Source organism: Sceloporus occidentalis, unplaced genomic scaffold (assembly GCF_023333645.1).
Source record: "Sceloporus occidentalis isolate IW3139 unplaced genomic scaffold, rSceOcc1.0.p SCAF_11, whole genome shotgun sequence".
NCBI lineage: Eukaryota > Metazoa > Chordata > Lepidosauria > Squamata > Phrynosomatidae > Sceloporus > Sceloporus occidentalis.
In genome coordinates this window covers 7,018,228-7,041,238 of record NW_028316991.1, presented here as the reverse complement: position 1 = coordinate 7,041,238, position 23,011 = coordinate 7,018,228, and the positions used below count along the sequence as shown (strand labels likewise).

The 23,011-nt window shown below is 36.2% G+C and overlaps 1 pseudogene; it reads left to right on the top strand.

Annotated features, from left to right (window-relative positions):
* The first annotated feature begins 673 nt into the window (after nucleotides 1-673).
* On the top strand, nucleotides 674-853 carry LOC149305492 (U2 spliceosomal RNA; annotated as a pseudogene).
* Nucleotides 854-23,011: the final 22,158 nt, after the last annotated feature.

Here is a 23,011-nt window from a genome sequence, read left to right as displayed (position 1 = left end):
GAGAAGAAGACGGAAAAAAAATCAGCTCTCTCTTCTGTTTTGTACTTCTGTTGGATTACTGCTTGGGATAAACACGATATATTTAGTCTATGCACATATTATCATACTTCTGGTTTATTTCAAAAGAAAGTCATAAAATAAACATGCTAAGAGTGCAGATCTGGTTGATATTTTGTTTCAACATACGCCATTTCGTAGGTTGTTATAAGCTGTGAATATGTTAAAGGCTGGTGGTGAGCTAGGCTCTAAAGTGGATTACGTCTCTCCCAGGAGACTGCTCCCTTTCATTTCGTTTCTGTGATGCGCACATCTTATTTTATTTCAAAATCTGATCCTATGTAACAAAAGGCACAGATCTGACTACCAAAGAGAAATGCCAACTAGAAATGCATGAGATTAATATCACTCTTCAAAAAGCACATTAAGGCAACAAAACAGGCTTACCTGTATTTTACGGTGGAATTTGTTTAGGTCTGTACGTAAATCTTAGGATAGTTAACAAGCTTCCTCGTACGTGGGGCAAGTTGGGGTTTGTCAAAGGAACATATCAAGCTGTTTCAACTCAGCAGTCACCGCGACTAAGAAAGCAGTCTCTAGTAATGCAAATTGTGTGTCTTAGTAAATAACATTACTTCAAAATGACAGCTGTGGTGCTACTAAAGCAGTTATTTAAATCGCTTCTCGGCCTTTTGGCTAAGATCAAGTGTAGTTCCCCTTGTGGTGGGGGGGAATCACACTGGTCCTCTGGCCTTAGGGTTCAGGAAAGCAATGGAGCCTGAGGTGGAATTGCCCTGGCAGAAATGTCGGAGTCACCGTGTGTGGTATTGCACGCCGCTGCACACGGTGAGCGCACGTTCTCACTGGCGGCCTTCCAGCACTACCTTTTCCCCTATGAACCTTTTGGTCTTAGGGGTTAAGATTTATTTTTGAATCCGGCAGGCCAGAAATGGCTTGTCCCTAAATTATTTTTCTTTAATTTATATAATTCACTTCGTTTAACACGAGTGCCGATTAATTTATCCCCTTTTGATTTCACGGTTTCCAAATTCACGGCTTGGCCCTCACTATTCTATGGCACATGTTTTGTAACCACGTTTTGGACACTGTTTTTCTTTTTAAGAGGCAGTGAAGTCTGGACTTTGCTGGAGGAGGATTGGGAGCCTTCTGGCCCCTTCCTCTCTTCAAGAAGGCCAGCATGGGGGGGGGGGGGTTGGAATTTGTCCGAGTTCTCCGTGAGGGAACTCGGTATCGTAGTCTGGCTTCTGCTGCCTTGTGCACAGAATGCGGCACCAAAGGAGCACGCACCTCGGGCTTCCAAAAAAAAAAAAAAAGTTATTTAAAGAGTACATCTAAATGCACCAGGGATATTTGATGTGATACCTAGAGCCTGTGATTTCAACCATCTGTTCTCAATTTTAAAAATGTACCATTTTCTACCATTCTATAACTATATTGACCTGCTCTACCTTTGCACTGGTTTAGGCAAAATTACATTTTATTTATTAGGTCAGACACAAACATATTCTTTTCTGAATCTATGACATGATAAAGAGGACTCCCATCATCCTCATTGAGATGTACGCACTAGGATCTTGTGGTCTGCTTTGTTGGGAATATCTATAGTTGCCTATCCATGTTTATTGATTCATGGATTATGAAGTCTATTACTACACAAAGAATAGCGGTTTGTGCTGGCAGCAAAGGGGTTTAAATGCCCCACATGCTTATATATTAAGATTCTGCCCCTGTTCAGTAAGACACACAATACGAATACATATTTTAAAGCACTGGAAGGGGGATGCTATCTGGAGTTAAGACCACAAGATAAACCTTTCTTTCTTTCACAATGGATCACTTATACAGAATAGCAATAGGATAAAAGACATTGCTATGCAGGATCACAATGCAAAAATATTTTTTATAGGAATGTATATAATTCTATTCTATACAAAAATGTGTGCAATTATAAAGCTAATGAAATAGTTAATGGAATGGTTTTCATTGAAGAAAAGAATTGCGTGTAGGTAACACAATGCAGACCACTTTGACGTGAATCATATGATGCAGTACAAAGATCGTTGCCATTGTGAAATCAACTAAATTTACAGTGTGAATCGGTTACAGAGCAGCAAGGCTTTCATTTTATTTCTATTTCTTACCGTTCCATTCTTTTCTTCCTGTGCAGCTGCCATATTAAGAATTTTTTATTTGAACGTTTACTCGTGTTAGCTTAACACACTTAGGCCATTACATTACTTGTATATTTACTATGTAACAGTGCTTCAAAAAAGAGGGGGGAAAAAGCACTTTGCCCGACATAAAGAATCGATTAGTGGTCACCATCTGGAACCAGGTCTTGAAAACTGGCTGCCATATGTTTTGGCCAACATGACAAAACAAACTGTTTTAAATTGTCACCACCTCCAGCTCTGTTTTATGTATTGTACCAGCTTTAATAGACTTATGAAATGGATTAGAGGCTGTTTTACTTGTACCCTACTGCTAGAATGAAAGAAGAAAAAAAGAAAAAGCGAAGGGGGTCGATGTCCTGAAAGGATTTAAAATAGTATACATCGCTTAGAACAGAAGGTATCTGACAGCTTGGAATAAAAAGGTACGATAATTATTATATGTCAATAATACGCTTCATATTCATATCATAAAGGCTCTCATTAACCATTTAATTCAGTATGATGAAACAATGCTTTGCAGAGGTATGCCACAGCATCTGTGACACAGCTCTAGTGCTCAAAGTGTTAATTGTTTTTAACTCTACCCTAGCTGTAGAAAATCAAAGGGGAAAAACAATTTAGCGAGGCAGAGATTAGCACTACCTAAATATGTATCCACTGTTCCTTCCAAAAATGTGTGATTTCAGGAAGATGCACATATATGAATTCATATACCCAGAAAAAAATATGTATGGTGCTGTTGGAAAAATAGAATATCAGGTTCAAATGAAATTTAGGAATGTTAATCTCTTTTGCAGCTGCTATTTTTGTTTTATGGTATTTTTACAGCTGTTTTTAATTTCTTTTAAGAAATACTAAACCTTTAGGAGTATCCCCCTGTGAGCAGCCAGAGTACAGATAATTGGTTTCATTGCAATTCAGATTATGAACATCATTTTTCAGTTGTTACTTTCAAACTCCGTATACCGCTAAATCTGCAAGCCATTTTATGATTTCAGCTACCTCAAAAAAGGTGCAATTACTTTTGCAGAGTATTTTCATTATTCACTTGTCTTTAAATGTATTTATTGATAACCTGAAGCTTCATTGCAACACCTTAACTGCACAAAAGTAAGAAAACATCAATTATTTTGCATAAAAACACGCAAATAACATTTTTACATCTTGAAAAAGGTTCTGACTAGTGCTTTGGATGTCACCAATTGGAAAGTTAATTCTAGATAATTGAAACATTACTAGAAAAGTGTTCAAACGGCATAATGCATGTTCTCTAAATGTAGGATAAAAATCACATGAAACACATTTGTATATTAATTTTATGTGTCATTTTAGGTCTCTGTCTTATTTTGGCTAAACCGTGTAGTATTTCTATGTGATAGGAAAAGGTGCATTTACTTTTTTTTACACTGTAAAGATTTCTTAGAGGCATGCTTTACTGCACATGATTGCTGGTATTACACTCACATATTTAACTCAAATGCATAGAGGGATAAATAAAACAGAATTTAACAGAAGATAAGAACCATTTATTTCTGATGTAAAGACTCAGATTTTAATCAGTACTTGATATTGTATATAATTAGAATACTCTGTACATTTGCTCTGTTTCTTCACTCACCAACTACTTGACTTACATGAGAAGCAATTTATCAACAAATGTCCTGCCCAGCACTGCGGTAGATTAACACCCTTAGGCAAGATACCAGTTTGGGACCCCGTTCCAATTGCTTTACATACAGGGCAATTTATCCCTACTGCACAAGACGTCAGCCTTAAAGCTTCTGTTCCCAGGATGGGTTGGAGCCTATGGCTGGTCCTTGCAGTATAACAGGCCCACAACAGTAATAGATCATTCGCACACAGAACCTGATTAATCGATCTGGCTGGGACACTTACACATACAACAATGATGCCAACTCCCAAGGAGCCATTAATATATACACGGAGCCAGGGTCAAGCTCTTTTCCTAAGTTGCCCTGTGCACAATCCATCTCTGGTATGAGTAAGTACTCACAGTCCCTTGCACAATTTCCAGGAGGGTCTAACAAGACCATGTGTGCCCATGCACATTTGGCAATCCCATTCATAGACAGTGACATCAAGATACAGAGATTGTGAATACACTATCTTCTGCCCTTTAAGGAAGCGCTCTGTGAGGCGTTTGTCAGAGGATCTGATAATGGGGAGAAAGAAGACAGAGGCAAGAGAATAAGAGGAGCTGCGGGAAAGGAGATAGAAACGTTTAAGTAGACATTCAGAGTAAGTGAGAACATGTAAAAAAAAGTGAGTGAAAGTGTGAGAGCATGCATGTGTGAGAGCACAGGACTAAATGATCATATAAAAGCGAATGAGAGTGTGGAAAAAGAAGCAAAATGAAAATGATGGGAGATGGGAGTTATCGTGTACCACCATCAATGTAGGGCTCAGAATATAGTGATGGGAGTTATGTTGTACTGAAAAAACCCTGCTAAATAGATTCTAAAATTTGTCTGGAGTTTTAGAAATACCCAATGTTTTATGTTTATTTGTAAGTAATAGGGTAATAAGCACAAGTAGCATATTGCTATTTCAAAACCTTTTTTTTGGAATGCTGATAATAAATGCTGATAATAAATGCTGATATTTTTCAAAAGTAGACAACCATGGGTATTCAACTTGGGTTTTTTTGACACCTTTTATGCAACAATTGCACCACCAATTTTGCCAAAGTTTGCAGAGGCAATTTAGGTATAAATTTGTTGAATTCAAAGGGGTAGTAAGAAACACAATATATTAATATAAACAATTTTTTAATTAATCAAATAAGTATTTTATGAAGGGGTGAAAACCCATTCCTTGCCAATGAATATAAGTGGATGTTGCTGATATCCAGCAACAATCCCTGAGCAACAGAAGCCATCATTGATCGTTTCAAAAGCTCTTGCCAGCAGAAGGGCAGCGTCATGCTTCTTTTTTTATATGGCGAATCTGAGTGCCCTGGATAGTGATCATACGTCGCCCTGGAATATTTCAGGAATTTCAGCAACACTGGCTGGGCGAAGGAGGCTATCGTTGATTGTAAATTGTCATTAACAGTATATTTTTCCGTGATTATATACCTAAAGGAGGTATATAATGATAGGAGTTATGCTGTACCATCCTCAGTGACTGGCTTACTATTTAATGATGGGAGTTTTGCCATATCATCGTCAATGTCTGCCTTGCTATATAGTTATAGGAGTTATGTTGTACCACGGTCATTGTCTGGCTTAATACATAATGATGGTAGTTGTGTCGTACAACCATCAGTGTCGGTATCATTTTATAATGATAGGAGTCGAGCTGTATCACCATCTGTGTCTGGATCATTATGTAATCATGGGAGTTGTGGTGTACTACTGTCAGTATATTGAAGGGAGTTTTGCTGTAGCACGCTCAGTATCTGTCTTACTATTTAACAATGGGGGTTATGCTAAACCATAGTTAGTGTCTGGCATGGTACATACCAATGGGCGTTATGTTGCATGACTGTCAATATATAATGTTAAGGCTAATGCAGTACAACGATCAGTGTCTGGCTCATTATTATTATTATTAACCCCTTAAGGACAATGGGCGGTCCCTAAACCCATTGAAAACAATGCATTTTGAGCCCGTACATGTACAGGCTTTGTCATTAAGGGGTTAATGGGATTTATGATGTACCACATCTCAGGCTCACTGTGTGCTTTTGCTCACTATGAGCTGTACTATATCATATCTGTCTGGCTAACTATACGGATGAGGGCTATGCACACACATAATGGGGATTATAGTACACAACCTCTAGAGTGCCAAATGTTACTTTACTGTCCCATTAAGCTCATGCAAAACACTTGCTCACACTCGACCAGCACAAAATGTAAATAAATCACTAGGTTTGGGAAAATGTAAAAGTAATAGTTTTACTATTACTTTTTAATTCTCTGCAGCTCTAATATCATTAATTACGTAGAAGTTTATTCATCTACTTTCCACAATATAACCTCTGTAAAGGTGATAAAATTCACCTGCCTGATATAGATGTTGCATTGCAAATGTATCTACCGTATACCAAGGATGTATGATAGTGTTAGGAATTTGGTGATATAATCTGCACCATAACTAGGCGCAGCTAAATTATGCTAATTATATAGGGTTTGGGGGGAGTGGTTGTGGCAAATTTTCAAGGTAGCAATTTATAGCTATGCTGCAAAATGTCCCTGGCATTTTTTCTAAATGTTGGCAACTATGTAGATATATGAGCAATGTCTGCTTCAGACATACAATATGGCTAATTAATTGACATACTTTTTAAAGCTTGAAATCGAATATACTTCAGTTAGCCAACAAAGGTGTTGTCTAACATTTTTTTTTAATTTAAATCCCCTGCATTAGGCAAGATTTTTCATAAAAACTGCCTCTTACCTGCACCCTCACCAGCTATGCAGATTATTTTAGTTTTTTTGGACAGGGCAGCTGTTTACGCAAACAACCATCATTTAAAGCCATAGCAGAGAATTTAGCACTACCTCCTAGATAACTTTGCCTATGCTTACTCCCCAGAATAACGTTGAATTCCGCAAAAACTAGAAGATTATCTAGGACACATTACCTTTGTTCTGTGAGCAGACTGAAATATAAATCCATCAACATATTATGACCATATAGTAAAAACAAGATGTAAGTCCTTTATTTAGATACATCAGCATTCAATACATTATTGATGGGGCAATTATATTCACAAATCCAGCGGTAAATCAAGTGTTATAAAGGAATCTACAATAATAAAATGAGTCATTTGGCCCAATCTTTGTTATAATCCCATGAAATTTGTTTATTTGGCAATGTCCGTTGGAAAAGTCATTACAGGCAAATCCTAAATTTATTCAGTGGCATTGCAAATTTGGGAGAAAATGTAATTACCCTACAGAAATAGTATTATTAATAATGTTAAATACCAATAATTAGATAGTTATAATCATTATTTTTAGGCTGAATTAACTGGAATATGTTAATAAATGGTAAATAACTATCCACATTTCTTGTCTAGAACAGGGCTATAAAGAAAATTAAAATGATGTTGAAAGCAGCTACATTTTCAAAATGTGTAGTAAAATAAAAATCACAAAAAATTAAAACAGTTCTTGTTAAAGAAAACTGTGTCAGAATCTTAAAGGGAACTTAAAATACGAAGAGTCAATCCTGAATCCATACTATAAGGAAAATAAGTATCCTGTATACTGAGAGAAGAACTTGAGCCAAAGTCTGATTTTCACTCCCAGAAGCAAGTCTAGGTAGCAGTATCCTATACACAGATATGTTCTGTGCTTTAGATTAAGAGAAAACACTTGCTCTGTCAGACTAGCTCTCCTTCCAAAGTGACATAGAGGTGTAATTCCAACAACCAGTTAGTTACTTCAACCCACTAAATCCTTCAGGGATGCTCTTCCACTTAGACACAATATTAATCGCACTCTCTAGTGTTGTCATTTTATTCTTTCCTGTGAAGATTTAGTTACTTAAAAACAACACTGATGCTCTTAAGATTTTTTTTTTCAACAACTTTTGGAAATACCAATTCAAAATTGCTGAAGAAATACAAATACTTGCTATTAGGTTTTATTTTATTTATGAAACCTAGTAAAAACTACTGTTGCGGCTTTAGTTTCTTTAAATAAACACTTTACTGGTGGAAATTTTTATGCAAAGATCCATACATTAGAAGTCAAAACAATTATTTCAAACATGAAACTTGATGATAAACAATGAAAGAAAAACAGCCACTTCTGACATTTGGGGTTTATGAAGATTGGGTTACATGCATCTCAGTTTTTTCAATATTTATTAAAGTTGCCAATTTAATAGTGAAATCTGAGTATGAGAATTAGAGCATCTAATTATATTATTTCATTTATGAGAGCCACGGATCAAGTATACACACAGATAAAATTACACATCATGAAAAGATTAATATGAAGTGAAACATTATTAAAGAAACATTATGCATTGAATTGTATCCATATTCCAAATATAAGCACTGTAACAAAATAGAGGTGTATTCTAACATCAACATAAGTATAGTAAAAACCGATATTTAATCACTAAACCTTCACTTTCAGGTAAATTAAAGTGCCGTTTCATTTCACTGAACGTAACTATTTAGAGCCATATATCTCTTTTTGAAAAGAGATTTTCCCTTGCATAGTTCGTCAGTAAAGTGAAGTGTTTTATTTTACGTTAAGTCTCTATTGTGTAAATAAACCACCTCGTGTTGAAAGGCCAGTGACCTGGGCAGCGGGACAGTCCCTGAGAATTGTGACTGTCTTGCAAAATTGGGACTGTTGGGTATGGATTGCCTACATAGAAGGGATGGCACTGGTGTTAAACACTTAATGAGATCTAAAACAATTGGCACCATGAGACATACTCATGAAGGCAACGTGATTCTTCCAAATGTATCCCATATATATATAAAGTTTACCAATCTTGCCTTAACATAGCATCACTGACTGCACATCACTGAGTGATGAAAAACATCCCTCTGTCTATACGAAATATTAAGGAGAAGACAAAAAGTAGCCTTGAACAATACGAGCCACCATTGCATGCTTTAGACAACTGACCTAACTTGCTGACTTTCGGAAATAGATCCTGCAGTAATGAAACATACACATTTTCTGGTTCAGCTCATAATGAGGCAGCCCTGACTAGAAGCATATGAAGAATATTATATAGGCAGTTGAATGGATTACTGGACTTTCAGGAGTACTCCAAAATAAATAGTTTTGACAATACTAAGAAAAAGAAAATGGAAAGAAAGTTTTTAAAAAAAATGTAAATACCGGTATATAAAACTTACTCTCTTTCTGCAGTCAGATGGACAAGGAGCTGGTTTTGCTCTCTGATTTTTTCAGCTAAATTTTCATTGGCTTGTCTGCACATGAAACAAGAATATATTCCGTTAAAAACATATGAAAAATCGATACTTGAACTTGCATGAAGAATCATAAGTAAACACACACACTATATGCCTGTCTGTATTGCCATAATAATTGTGTTGATGGCACACTCCAGCTATCATACGTACCATCATATGCACTTTAATGCATATGATACTTGAATGGTCCCTTTAAATTTAAATTTTTATGGTGCCCACCTTGCAAATACATAGGGAAATGCTGGCTTGCTGGGGGACCTTCAAGGAGCCAATGAGTGATGGCTGCAGCTTCTCCGTAAAGTAACTACTTTAGTTATTTATTCTTATTCCCAAAAATGCATACTAAGAACAGCATTTGGATGTCTAATTATAATCACAATATGCATGTTTCTTTCGTGAGTCTGCGTGGGAAGTTAACTGTCATTTTGAGGCCACTGGATAATGTAGTTCTTAACCCTGGATAAATCTCTTGTTGAATATATTGGGTGGTAGTAAGTTATCATTAATATAATGTCACATTTTCAAGTATGGATTAGGGATGGATTAACTGCAATAATTGCTTTGGAAATTAACAGCGAAACAATACATAATAATTAAGACACTTAACCCCTAATTGGTTTCTTCATCGGTTTTCAGTCCTATAAATGGTGGTTGACAATAAAAAAACCATCAATGGCTCATAATCCAATTATAAGATTCTATGCATACATATGTGCATGTAAAACCATATGTATGCCCGTCCAGGGCTGAATTGTTAAAAAGAAATAGAAATAAACTGAATATAGTTTTCAGAATAAACTACTATAATGTCAAATTCTTCCTAAAACAATAAAAAAATGTAAATGGTTTTATGGGGTATAATAGGCACTATTATATCACTATGGGAGGGAAGTTCACACATTCACATTCAAGTAAATGTGAATTACCGTCCATCATAGCCTGTTCAGCAAGCTACGTTACAAGTCTTTTACTGCATCTGTGTTTAATTTTTAACTTTAGCCTGCCAATTAATATAGGTATGGTTCGAGAATGTTCTTTTCTGCTATAAACATGCTTTTGCTTGTGCTACAACATACAGGAAATTACTGAAACTTAGTTATTGATACAGTAGGTATTTTATCTTATGGGTCATTGGCTGACAACTATTTAAAGCTCAGTAATAGCGGAATGTATATGTGTGTGGTTAAACTAACTCTATAGCTTTATTATAAGCTTTACCTACTGCCTATTAAGGTTAATAATATGGGACCAAAGTGTGTCTTATATGGTCAATATGTTTATATATTATATATATTAGCTTTACTGAGATCATGGCGTATCTTATTGCCCATCATGGTGAGTCTAGCCCGAGCTATGTGTAACGCAGGTTGCCTCACAATTCAGTAACAGTTACATTTTAATGTTCATTAAACATGTTGAAAAAATGGTAAAGAACATCAATGTTCAATCTTTATTTCAAGCAGCCTGTGGTATGTTTTCTTTATTTATTTTGTCACTTCTCTACTTATTTATGATGTAGAAACCCACAGCATACTGGTGTTTGGAAGAACAAATCGATTTGACATATTTTCTTTCAAAAAGTCAATTTTGTCATAACATATGCCTACTGAATGAATAATTATTCAAAAACATTCCTGAAAAGTAGATCCAACATACTCTACGTTTCTAATTGTGATTTGTAATAATGAGCTGCTAAATCGGTTGATGAGCCCTTAAAGAGTAGTGATGCTGGGATAAATGTTCAATAAATGTTTTATTTTTATATTTGTATGTATATTATAATTCTGTCAATACCATTTCTCTTGTAAAAACAATTAAACATAAATTTAAACTTGTATTTTTTAGTACTGTGAACTTTGTATATGGGCCCATGATTTCCCTTCTCATAGGATCTCTAGGACGTTTGCCTCTATCATTTTTAAATTTTCAGTGTCTTTAGTGACCATGCAATAAACACATAAATCTAGAAAAGCAATGGCAAACATGATACAAGTATCATTTGATTTCACGTTTAGACACCTGTCCACCTGTAAAATCTCCCTCCGGCATGACGGGCTATTTTCTTGATATCTATAGGCTATGAACACAATTTAAAGTAGTATGACTTTTTATCTACCAACCTCTTCTAATGAAAGCTCCCTGGTTATTATTATTACCGTATTTGCTCGATTATAAGACGAGGTTTTTTTCAGAACAAATGCTCTGAAAAATACCCCTCGTCTTATAATCGAGGTCGTCTTCTAATCAGACCTCAAAATGTCCGCGGGGGCCATGCTGCTTACCGGGCTTTGGTTGCGAGCAGCAGGCGAACAGGAAGCTAGAAGAGTGTCACATAATTCTGCCTCCCCCCTGCTTCCTCTGGGGGCGGGGCCAGAGAAGTTGCTCACACAGCCGGGCCCCTGCAGAAGTCTGCGAGTGAGAGATCTGCAGTTCAGGTAAGGGGGTGGGGGAGGGTTTTTGTGATTAATGTGTGAGGTATGTGTGATTAATGGAATGAATGAGTATTTAAATGTTTGTGAATGAGTGTGTGTTAGTATGGATGTGTAAGGGGGGTGGTGGTGGTAGCATGGCATAGGGAGGCTGTACTCCGACTCCTATCATCCCCAGGTTCCAGCATTTACTGGCTGCCTTGGCTTGATAGGAGTGTGATTGCTGTTAGCAGTTATATATATATATATATACCTCCAGAAATGCCTTTTAACCCCCTATATGCCACTCTGCCTCATGATATGACTTTTAACCCCCTATATGCCACTCTGGTATATAGGGAATTAAAAGGCATATCATGGGGCAGAGTGGCATATAGGAGGGTATAAGACATTTCTGGAGTGGCATATAGAGGGTTAAAAGGCACATCATGGGGCATTTCTGGGGGCAGAGTGGCAACCCTGGGGGAAGATGTGCATAACTGGGGGGGCAGGTTGGCAAATAAAAGGAAATAAAAAAATATATTTTTCTCAATCATAGCTTTTATTAAATATGAAAATATTGTTTACATGAATTAATATTTACTAGTAAAACTTTTTTTCCTATAGGGTAGTCTTATATTCAGGCTTTTTGGTTTTTTCCTAAATTAATATTTAGATTTTGGGGGGTCGTCTTATAATCGAGCAAATACGGTATTTATTGTTTATATAGCGCCATCAATTCCGTAGCGCTGTACAGTGGGTAGACAGGACATAACAAGTAGTATGTCAGCATCTGATAAAAGACATAAGTTTGGTTCTTGGCTACATACACGTTGATGCACGGTATGTTCTTACAGTTTTGCCTTAAAGGTACATGGAAGGTGCTGTTGCGCACGGCCCATCTGGCGAGTGCCTTCTTGCTCCATGGTCAGTCTGAGCCTTAGCAATTCTTTTGCACATATTTTTTTACATGCATAGTAAAGATCAGCTATATTGTGCCAACACAAACTTTTTTCCCCCCTAAATTACAACTGATCAGGTACCTCTGGAACATATGGCCCTATGGGAAATAAATTCTTCATGGTATATAACTGCAGAAAACCTAAAACATATTTTTAATCATCTGCAGAAAATATATATTTTTTAAATAGGCTCAACCTAGATTGCAAATACACATTTACTATGGGCCCACTAGATATTTTTTTTTATATATTTCCAGGTCAGTTTGCTATATACTGTATTAAAGTATTGCATTGAAGTCTTATTTTCTTTAAATTTCTTTGAGTGCTGCTGAGGTATTACAGTTATATCCCTTTAGACACACACCAAGAAATTCTACATTCACAGAGTTTATCAAAAATAAAATGCTACACATATAACACATAAGCAACTGAGTATTACTATAAGCAAGATCTCTTGATAATTCAAAGAAGTGTTATTATTTTTATTCAATCCAAATGAATGTCCCATTTGGCAAATGTTAACATTAAATCAGAAAGCCACAATGAAAATGGTTTAAAAATGTAAGTTATTTCTCATTATGTAATTAAATATGTAGTTTTGTTTTACCATAAAACCTCCAAGAGAATTAAGTAGTAAAGCTAGGAAACTGGAGTAAACCCATAGGAATCAAAGCAAATGCACATAAGAAGTAGCCAACAAGTAGCTTGCAGGCTCTTGTAGAAATATAACCATTACATTATATTTTATTTATAAAGCACTAGCAGATACTGAGGGCAAAATAGTTTGGCAATATTCACATTCACATTAACAATAACATGAACACACATAAGACATACTGATACACAAGTGGAAGAGGCCCTTGCACTGGCGAGCAGACAGTCTATTAGGAAGTTCAGACAGAAAGTTGAGTGAGTGTTGGGTGAGGATGGTTTGATTGTAGCCACAATAATTGAACTTTGCATATAAATGTCAGTGATCGAGATGGAGGTGAGGTGAACAGAGATGGGGCTAGTGCTATTAAGTGTTGCTTGCAGTTTGCTTCCAGTTTATATACAGTATAATTCCATATATTCACCTGTGAGAAGTTCACTTCGGCGGCGTGAACTACACTGTTGTGTAACTACAGTCTAATGGTGTTTGTTAGCCTATGATTGCACAGCTACATGATCATGGCAATTATAGTTTTTCATGGGTAGCAATGTATTAAGGCTATGTTTCACATAAAACAGTTAGCCCTGTCCGTGCCAACTACTTATGTGATATGTAGTTGGCAAAGTAAACCCAACCCAGGAGTATAGTTGGACTGGCGATTGGCTAATGAGCTGATAGACAACTATGTCCCCTACCTGCAGCGAAAGTCAGAAAACAATCACCTTCTCCAACCTAAAAAAAAAATCCAAAAGTGGTCACGTGATCAGCCCATGAAGCAGGCAACATAATATGGCTGCTTACAACTGTAGCAATAGTTTGTGTTTAAAAAAGTAAAAGAGGCAGCATGCTGCCAACTGATCTGATGGCTGGCATGCTGATTAATAAACGTTACGGGTTATATGACATAAGGATAAATATAAGGTGGCACTTGAATTTGCTCCTGAAACACAATTTTGGTCTGTTTCTACTTTCTTGGGACACGGGGGTGGTTTTGCCATGCCTAGTTCCAGTCCGCTTCCATCACATTCCCCTTCCAGTAAAGGCTGCCTGGGGCTAGCTCCAACCCCATGTGCGACAGCAGAAAATATACATCCCAAAAGGACTAGAATTTCTATAAGGTACATTAATTTTACTGAATTTTAGTAGTGTTCGGCCATTGCATACTTTTTTTGACAGTGACACAACTTTATTTATCATTAACATAACTCTATGAAGTCTGACATGTTATAATCACCAATAAGCATAAGAATATTTGAAGGACATCTCATCTCAGACAGCAAACTACTAGGATTCTTTATTGACTTGCATATGCATTCAAGTCATAGGCACATGATGATGTCCAGGCACATGGAGCGCTCAATGGATTAAATAATTTCTTCAAATGAATAAAATTTGGTTGAGTGTAAAGTCACTTAAAATTGCATTTACACTATTAACTATTGTAGCAGTCACCATTTTAACCTGTTTCCACAACATTTTTCTGTTAAGCAACAGCTTTTCAACATCTGTTCCTTTTCCATGTTGTCATCAAACAGGGTTCTGGGGAGGGATTTTGCACTTAACACTTTGGTTTTAAGCAGGAGGAACTTTCCTCACTGGATACATGTTTACATATCTTTCCCGCTACCATAACACAAATGTTGCACAGATGACTTATTTTTTTTTTTTTTATTAGCTTTTAAACATTATTCCAAGAAAAACATATTACAATGAAAATGTGTTTCCCAAGTGGGATTCTTCAGCACTATATGAGGACATTTTGAAATAGATGCAATGCTATGCTATCATTATTATAGTAATGAAAACACAGGTGCCAGGTCATGAATAAAAAACACAAATGTCATTATTTATATATCTACAAAAATTTAATGAAAAATTCTAGTACCTTTCTCTGGTGTGTGTGTAAAATGTATATATATATATATATATATATATATATATATATATATATATATATATATATATATATATATATATATAAATATATACATACATACACACACACATACACACACTACTGTTCAAAAGTTTGGGGTCACTTAGAAATTTAATTGATTTCAGAAGAAATACATTTTTTCTCCATTAAAATAACATTGAATGGATCAGAAATACAGTGTAGATGTTAATGTTGTAAATGACTATCATAGCTGGGAATGGCTGATTTTTAATGGAATATCTTCATAGATGTACAGAGGCCTCTTATAACTCCCATCCCTCCTGTGTTTCAATGGCATGTTGTGTTCGCCAATCCAAGTTTATGTTTAGAAGGCTAACTGATCATTAGAAAACCCTTTTGCAATTAAGGTAGCACAGCTAGAAATGTCCTTGTTTTTCATGAAAACTGCTATGTGATATACTAATGTGCAAAGGTTTTAGGCAGGCATGGAAAAATTGCTGTAAAGTCAGAATGCTTTCAAAAGTAGACATGTTACTGGTTTATTTTTATCAAAATGCAAAGCGAGTGGATAGAAGAAAAATGTAAATCCAATCAATATTTGGTGTGACCACCCTTTGCCTTTAAAACAGTATTTATTCTTCTGGGTACACTTGAACTAAACACCAGGGCTTTGTTGGGGCCACTCCATCACTTCCAGTACTCCTTGTCCTTTACATTGACGATAGCTCTTAAAGCTTTTGGCTCTGTTTGGGGTCGTCATGCTCCAGAATAAATTTGGGAGCCAATCAGATGCCTCCCTGATGGTATTGCATGATAGATAAATATATTCCTGTACTTCTCATCATTAAGGAGACCATCAATTCTGACCAAACCCCCAATTCCATTTGCAGAAATGCAGCCTCCACCATGCTTCACTGTTGCTAGCAAACACTCATTTTTGTTCTGCTCTCCAGCCTTTCAGCAAACAATCTGTCTTCTGCTACAGTCAAATATTTAACATTTTAGTCCAGAGCATCTGCTGCCATTTTTCTGCACCCCAGTTCCTGTGTTTACGTGAATAGTTAAGTCACCTGGCCTTGTTTCCATGTCGGAGGTATGGCTTTTTGGCTGTAAGTCTTCCATTAAGAACTTATCTGACCAAACCTCTCTGGACAGTAGATGGGTGTACCAGGGTCCCACTGTTTTCTGCCAATGCTGGACACCTTAGTGCAGCAGATAAAGGCACATCACATTTACTTCCCTTTGCAATTGTAAATTTCCTTGGCCAACCACTGTGTCTACTGTCAACAGCATTGCCAGTTTCTTTGTACTTCTTTAAAAGAACTCGGACAGAATATCTTGAATCATCTGTCTGCCTTGACATTTCTGCCTGGGACAGACTTCTCTCTTGTTGCTGTGCTCAATCTTGCCATGCTGTTTGACTTTTTAGCAACCTCACCTTGTTAGTAAGCTTGGCTGTTCCTCACCCTGTTTTTATTCCTCCTATACAGCTGTATCTGTATTTTACATATTATATTGATGATCATTAGCACGTTTGGTATAATAGTTTTATCATACACCTAACTATATACCTACAAAATACCTGACTGTGCAAAGTGTACCTAGAGGAATTTATGCTGTTTTAAAGGCAATGGATGGTCAACACGAAATACTGAATTTCGTTAAATAATGAATTTGCCTAAACATTTGCACAGTGCTGTATATATCTACAATAATTGATGGAAATGACTACTCATCTGAATAATCTGCATAATCTGGGAGGTCATTAGGATTATCTTTCTGGTGTTTAACTGATCTTAATAACATCATAAAAATAAGACATGTAAATCAATAAATCATGTAAATTAAAATTGCAAATTAAAAGTTACCTGCAACAATGCTCATAGGCAACCCCCTTAGTTAAAAAAAAAATAATTAAAGTTGATTAGGGCCAGATTGTCTACATTGGGTATTTTAAACATCTGAAGCCAGCTCAGATATTCACGCATATCTTATGTTATTAATAACTAATTAACAGGAGACTATATAATGAAGACTATATATCCTGACCAAACTAAATCTGCAGAAATCTTATTTTTTACCAAATTAATCCTGACAGATCCATCAGTATTACATGTAAGCAAGAAATGTCTTCATTTTTATTCATGATTGACAAGCTACGCTGATTTCACTTTAATTCTACAGCATAGATATGTGCATGAAGCAAATGGCTTTCGCATTTTTGCAACATATATTTCTTAAGGAGTGAGAAATTTAGTATGTACCATCAGTCCCTAGTGGGGTTGTGAGACGGTCCAAAGGTCAAGGGCAGGTGGCAAATGTTTCAAGATCGTTTAACCCCTTCGTGACAAAGGCTGATTTTACTTTTTGTACCCTTCGTGACAATGGCCGTTTTAACATTTCTGCGCTGCTCGTGTTTAGCTGTAATTTTCTTCTTTCCCGTTTACTGAACCCACACACATTAGATATTGTTTTTTTCAGGACAAGAAGGGCTTTCTTTAGATGACATTGTTTTGATTGTATCGTATTATTTACTATTAAAAAAAGTATAAAATATGGTGAAAAATTTAGAAAAAAATGACTGTTTCTAACTTTTAGTTGAAAAATCTTTTACTCATCTATAAAAGGTAATAAAAAAACCTGCTAAATAGATTCTACTATTTGTCCTGAGTTTAGAAATACCCAATGTTTTTATGTTTTTTTGCTTTTTTCTGCACGTTATGGAGCAATAAGTACAGGTACCGTTTTGCTATTTCAAAGCCATTTTTTCCAAATCTGGTAATTCTTCCCCCCATGTGCCATTTCGGGTATCTTTGAAGCCGGCCAATGCAATTTACCCCATCAAGTCATATATTTTTGAAAACTAGACAGCCCAGGGTATTCCAAATGCTGGTATTTTAACCCTTTCCAAGCACTTATTCTACCATCAGCCTTTGTCAAACTTTATGGTAGTAATTTTTTTGCATTTGTTTTTTCACACACATTTTACTTTAGGTATAAATAAACAGGTTCTGGTATATGTCACTATCAAAAAACACCCCAATATGTGTTTAGCAACATCTCCTGAGTACAGCGATACCTCACATGAATGATTTTGCCTGGCTGTTTGGGGGCAAAAGGGCCACATTTGGGGCATGCACATTTTTCAATGTTGCACTTTGGCATTTGGGGATCCACTGCCCATGCCCTATTTGGTACATCTTTGAGCCGGGCCATTTCAGTGTGCCCAATAAAGCTATATATTTTTGAAAACTAGACACCCCAGGGTATTTCAAATGCTAGTATTTTAACTCTTTCCATGCACCATATCTACCACCAGTCTTTGTCAAACTTTGTGATAGTCATTTTTTTCCATTTGTTTTGTCACACACATTTTACTTCAGGTATGAATTAAAAAGTTCTCGTATATGTCACTATCACAAAACACCCCAATATGTGTTCAGCAACATCTCCTGAGCGCAGTGATACCCCACATGAATGATTTTGCCTGGCTGTTCGGGGGCAAAAGAGCCACATTTGGGGCATGCACATTTTTCAATGTTGAACTTTGGCATTTGGGGATCCACTGCCCGTGCCCTATTTGGTACATCTTTGAGCCGGGCCATTTCAGTATGCCCAACAAAACCATATATTTTTGAAAACTAGACACCCCAGGGTATTTTAAATGCTGGTATTTTAACTCTTTGCATGCACACATTTTACGTATTTACGTATTTTTGTGTGTGTATTTTTCCCACACACACCTACTTTATGTATGAATTTACAGCTCCTGGTATATGCCGCTGTCACACGACACCCCAATATGTGTTCAGCAACATCTCCTGAGTACAGTGATACCCCACATGCATGGGTTTGTCATTTTTGGGGGGAACTAAAAGGCCACATTTGGTACGTGTGCATTTTTCTAATTGGAAATTAGATGTGTGGCCATCCTTCCCCCCGTGTTAATTGGGACCTTGTTGAACCCGGCCAATTCAATTTACCCCATCAAATCATACATTTTTTAAAAGTAGACACCCCATGGGCATTTAATATGCCAGTATTTTAACTCTTTCCATGCGAGAATTGTTTTAAGCTTATATGCTAATTTTAGGACTTGCTCACAAAAATATATTTTTTATATATATATATTTTTTTTTTGCCTTTTTTTTTTATTTTTTTAACATTTTTTTTCAACTTGAAGGTTCCCCTGATAGTGACATCAGTGGGAAATTATTTTTACATTTTACTGTTTTTTTACTATTTTTTTTCTAATTATTATTAATTTTATTTTATTTTTAATTTATTTTTTCTAATCACACTGTGATTAGAAAGCTGAGCTCCATTGACTTGCATGGTTGAATGCAGTACCTATATTCAACCTGCAAGTGGAGCCAGAGTTCTCTAGAGGGTCTGGAGACCGTCTAGCGAACTCTTTAGACTTTATTGTTTCTTTATTGAATTTTCCCGGACCGCCGCCATCTTGCAGATGGCGAAGATCACCGGCAGCTGCGGCTGTGACCGCTCTCCGGAGCGGTCACAGCCCATCCAAAGGTAAGTGTTTGGTGTCGCTGGATGCCTCCTGATCGAGGCATTCCAGCGACACCATTTAAGTTTAGGAGGCGATCGTTGATCGCCTCCTAAACGCTTTTAAAACGGGCGTCCGCCGCCATACAAAGTATGGCGGATGTTGACGCCCCGGGTCGAGGCATTACAGCAACGCCGTTTCGGTGCAGAAAGCGAAAATAGATCGCTTTCTGCACCCGTTTAATGACGTGCCGGTCCTGGCACGTCATTTGTCGTTATCGACATGAATTTCCGTGACGTGCCCGGACCGGCAATTGTCATCAAGGGGTTAAACAAGCACTGGTAAGGCTGTAAATAGCGGGTCAGGAGACAATCCAAAGGTCAACAACTGAAGGCAGGCAGATACAAAGCAGGCAAAGTTCAGGATATGGGAAAAGGGGAGAATGCACCACTTCAGGGGAGCTGCAGTTGTGTGTGTGTTTGGTGCACTGTTATCTATGACTTTTTGAGCGAACTTGTTCTATGCTAGAACTAGGCACTTGCTCTGCTTCGTGCATGTGCAGTACTTATAGCAGGCGCACGTGCACATCGCGCACACCTGCTGGACCTGCTAGAAGACCGCAAGCACCTCTACGGACACCCCGAGGTAAGACGCGCCTGCGGTCGTGACACAGTCACTCATCTACATGTGAATTATGGATAGGTTAAAAAGGGAAAAAAAGGTTTGGTCATATTACTACCCACAGATGTACACAAAAATCAAGAGACAACATACATGTATAGTTAATGTAATATTTGGGACAATTTTGTGACTGTCAAAACAAATCTCATTTCCCTATTTGTATTACAGCTGAAAAAAAAAACAAAAAAAAAAACTGATCCACTGACAGAATGCCTAATTGTGGTTTCCATGTAATTCTGTTAGTGCCTACCAGTCAGAATAATGAAAACAAATGCTTTTATGGATTCTTTTGGTGCAAAATAATTGTTGCCCAACTTGAACGTCTGTTAGGCTGGCCACTAATAACATACAACCTAAAATAATGAGAGTAAGGAAAACTAATTACAATGTTATTTAGAAATGCCATTTGTAATACCCAAGCTGCCCTCTGCATATAATGACAACATTTTGCTGGTAAACATATATGTATTGGTATGTAATACAATGAGTGTATTACTGGTCGACTATACACATATATTTCAATTCATCGCTCAGATATTGAAATAAGCATTTCTCTTCATCATTGCTGTGGACTAGGTAGCCGCCTAGGGCCGTGAGCTGGTAGTGGGATCTTTCCTATGTTAGCGTTCAAGTAAATGTAAGATGGGTCCATTAGACTCATAGTTCACCCAATGAAATAGAAACCCTACTCTTCTTATCTAAAATATTTCACATTTTTTACTGCAATCCACTGACTTGTAAAGAATAAAAGTATAATAATACAAATAATTAGATATCTCCCTGAAGTTACTCATCACTGGAGTAACTTCAGGGACATATTACATTGCCAAACAATCCAAATGGGCTTGTGCCCATAACAGTCACTAACAGACTAAACTAAATAGTATAATTAGTTCATCATGAAAATAATAATAATAATGATGACAGAAATCATGTTTCACATTAAAATACAAAAATAAACAAGCAGGACCTCATGCGCAACTCTTAAAATAAGACCATCTGTTTTGTTCTCATGTAATGTGGATAAGGCTGATATGTGTCTGACAAGACAACAAATTCCAGAATAAATACTTAATAAATGCCAGTGTTGTAATAAATTATGGCATCACTTTCGTGTTTTGTACCTTTGACATGCTGAAGACAACCTTTGAAATATAATTGTGTCTACTGTTGTACAGAACTCTTTATCACCAGAAATGATCATGGCTCTGTTTTAAAGAGGTCGTTATGGTCAATTCTTTATTTTTATTTTTTTACTTTTTTTTATAGGTTAGTGATGGGAAAAAAACTTCATACCACCAAAGAAAGTACTTTGTTACCCGCAAATATCTGTATTAGAACAGCACAGTCTACACTGAATACGAGTGCTTTCACAATATAAAAAACTAAAAATTTAAATTGAACGTGAAATAGTTGGATTGTGATTTGAAGAAGAGGCAATTAAAGTGAGGATCGGCTGCAGCTTAATAGCATGTGTTTCCATCTTTAGGAATCTTCTGGAGGTATTTTTTTTTACATATATATATCTGATTAACCTTATGCATGCACCAGAAGACATTTAAGGGCCACAAAACAATACTGAGAATCTAAAAATAACTCCCAATGACTGGTTACTTAGAAATTTTGAGTCTTTTCTATGATTATAATTATAGACCCTGTCATATTATGAATACCTTATTATGTAAAAAAAGAAATATTTTCCAGGTATCCATTAAGTATTTTTTGTTTCTTTACTATTATACAATACAGGATAGTAACATCGGAAAATCAACTTTAAAAAAATCCACAGTACATGGCTCGTTTTGCTTGGACTCAAAAAAGCTTTGTACAATGTCTATTTCACACATACATTATATATATATTAATGTTTGCACATTTGGTTTTGGTATTCCATGTAAATTAGCAACTTCATCTCATGGGGTAGAAATAAAGTTAGTGAAATGTCTCAGTTTGCCAAATATCTTTCAAAGCCTACAGAAAAAAGCATGATTTAATGTTATGTTAAATTAAACATGCTAATTTCTTATCAAAACTTAACTTGAGGGAAGGAAAGTCTGCATATGATTCAGTAGGAAATCTATAATGACAATAAATATTTAATTTGGAAGCTGATACAGCTTAAATGAATGAAAAATACTGTACATCAGTACAGAAACATTTAGCTGAATGTGTTACATACAAAAGTTGTGCTAAATAAATCAATATTGTGTTACATGCAAATATACGTTTCTGTTTTTTAATATCCATATGCCTATTAATTTAATTTAAAAAAGGGACTATGGGGAATTAATTAAAAAAAAACAAATAGGTGAAAAATATGTTGATTGGTCTGGTATTTTCATGTTGCAAATATAACCACTTGCATTTTTCTTTTAGATTTGCCTAAATCTTTAATCTTTTTTTAAAATGCATTACCGTAGATAGAATAAAAATTTGTAGCAGGATAACTTTTTAATAACACAATACTCAATCAATTCTAGGCTACATGTTTTAAAACACCAAAAAGTTACTCTATATCTATTATATTACCTTTAATGCATATGATGGCTGAGATGTCCCTTTCCATTGTGTCCAGTTTGTATGTCTTATTAAGTTGACGAATACATGCAATTATGTGTTTCGTTGATCTATACCTGAGCTAAAGAAGGGGACATTGGTCACTGTGTCCTTACACGGAAGAAGAGCATCTAAAAAAATCCTTCTGTCATCTGAACAAGTGATGCTACTTTTGGATACTGTGCCGAGCGGATGCTTTTTTATATATACAATTCATCC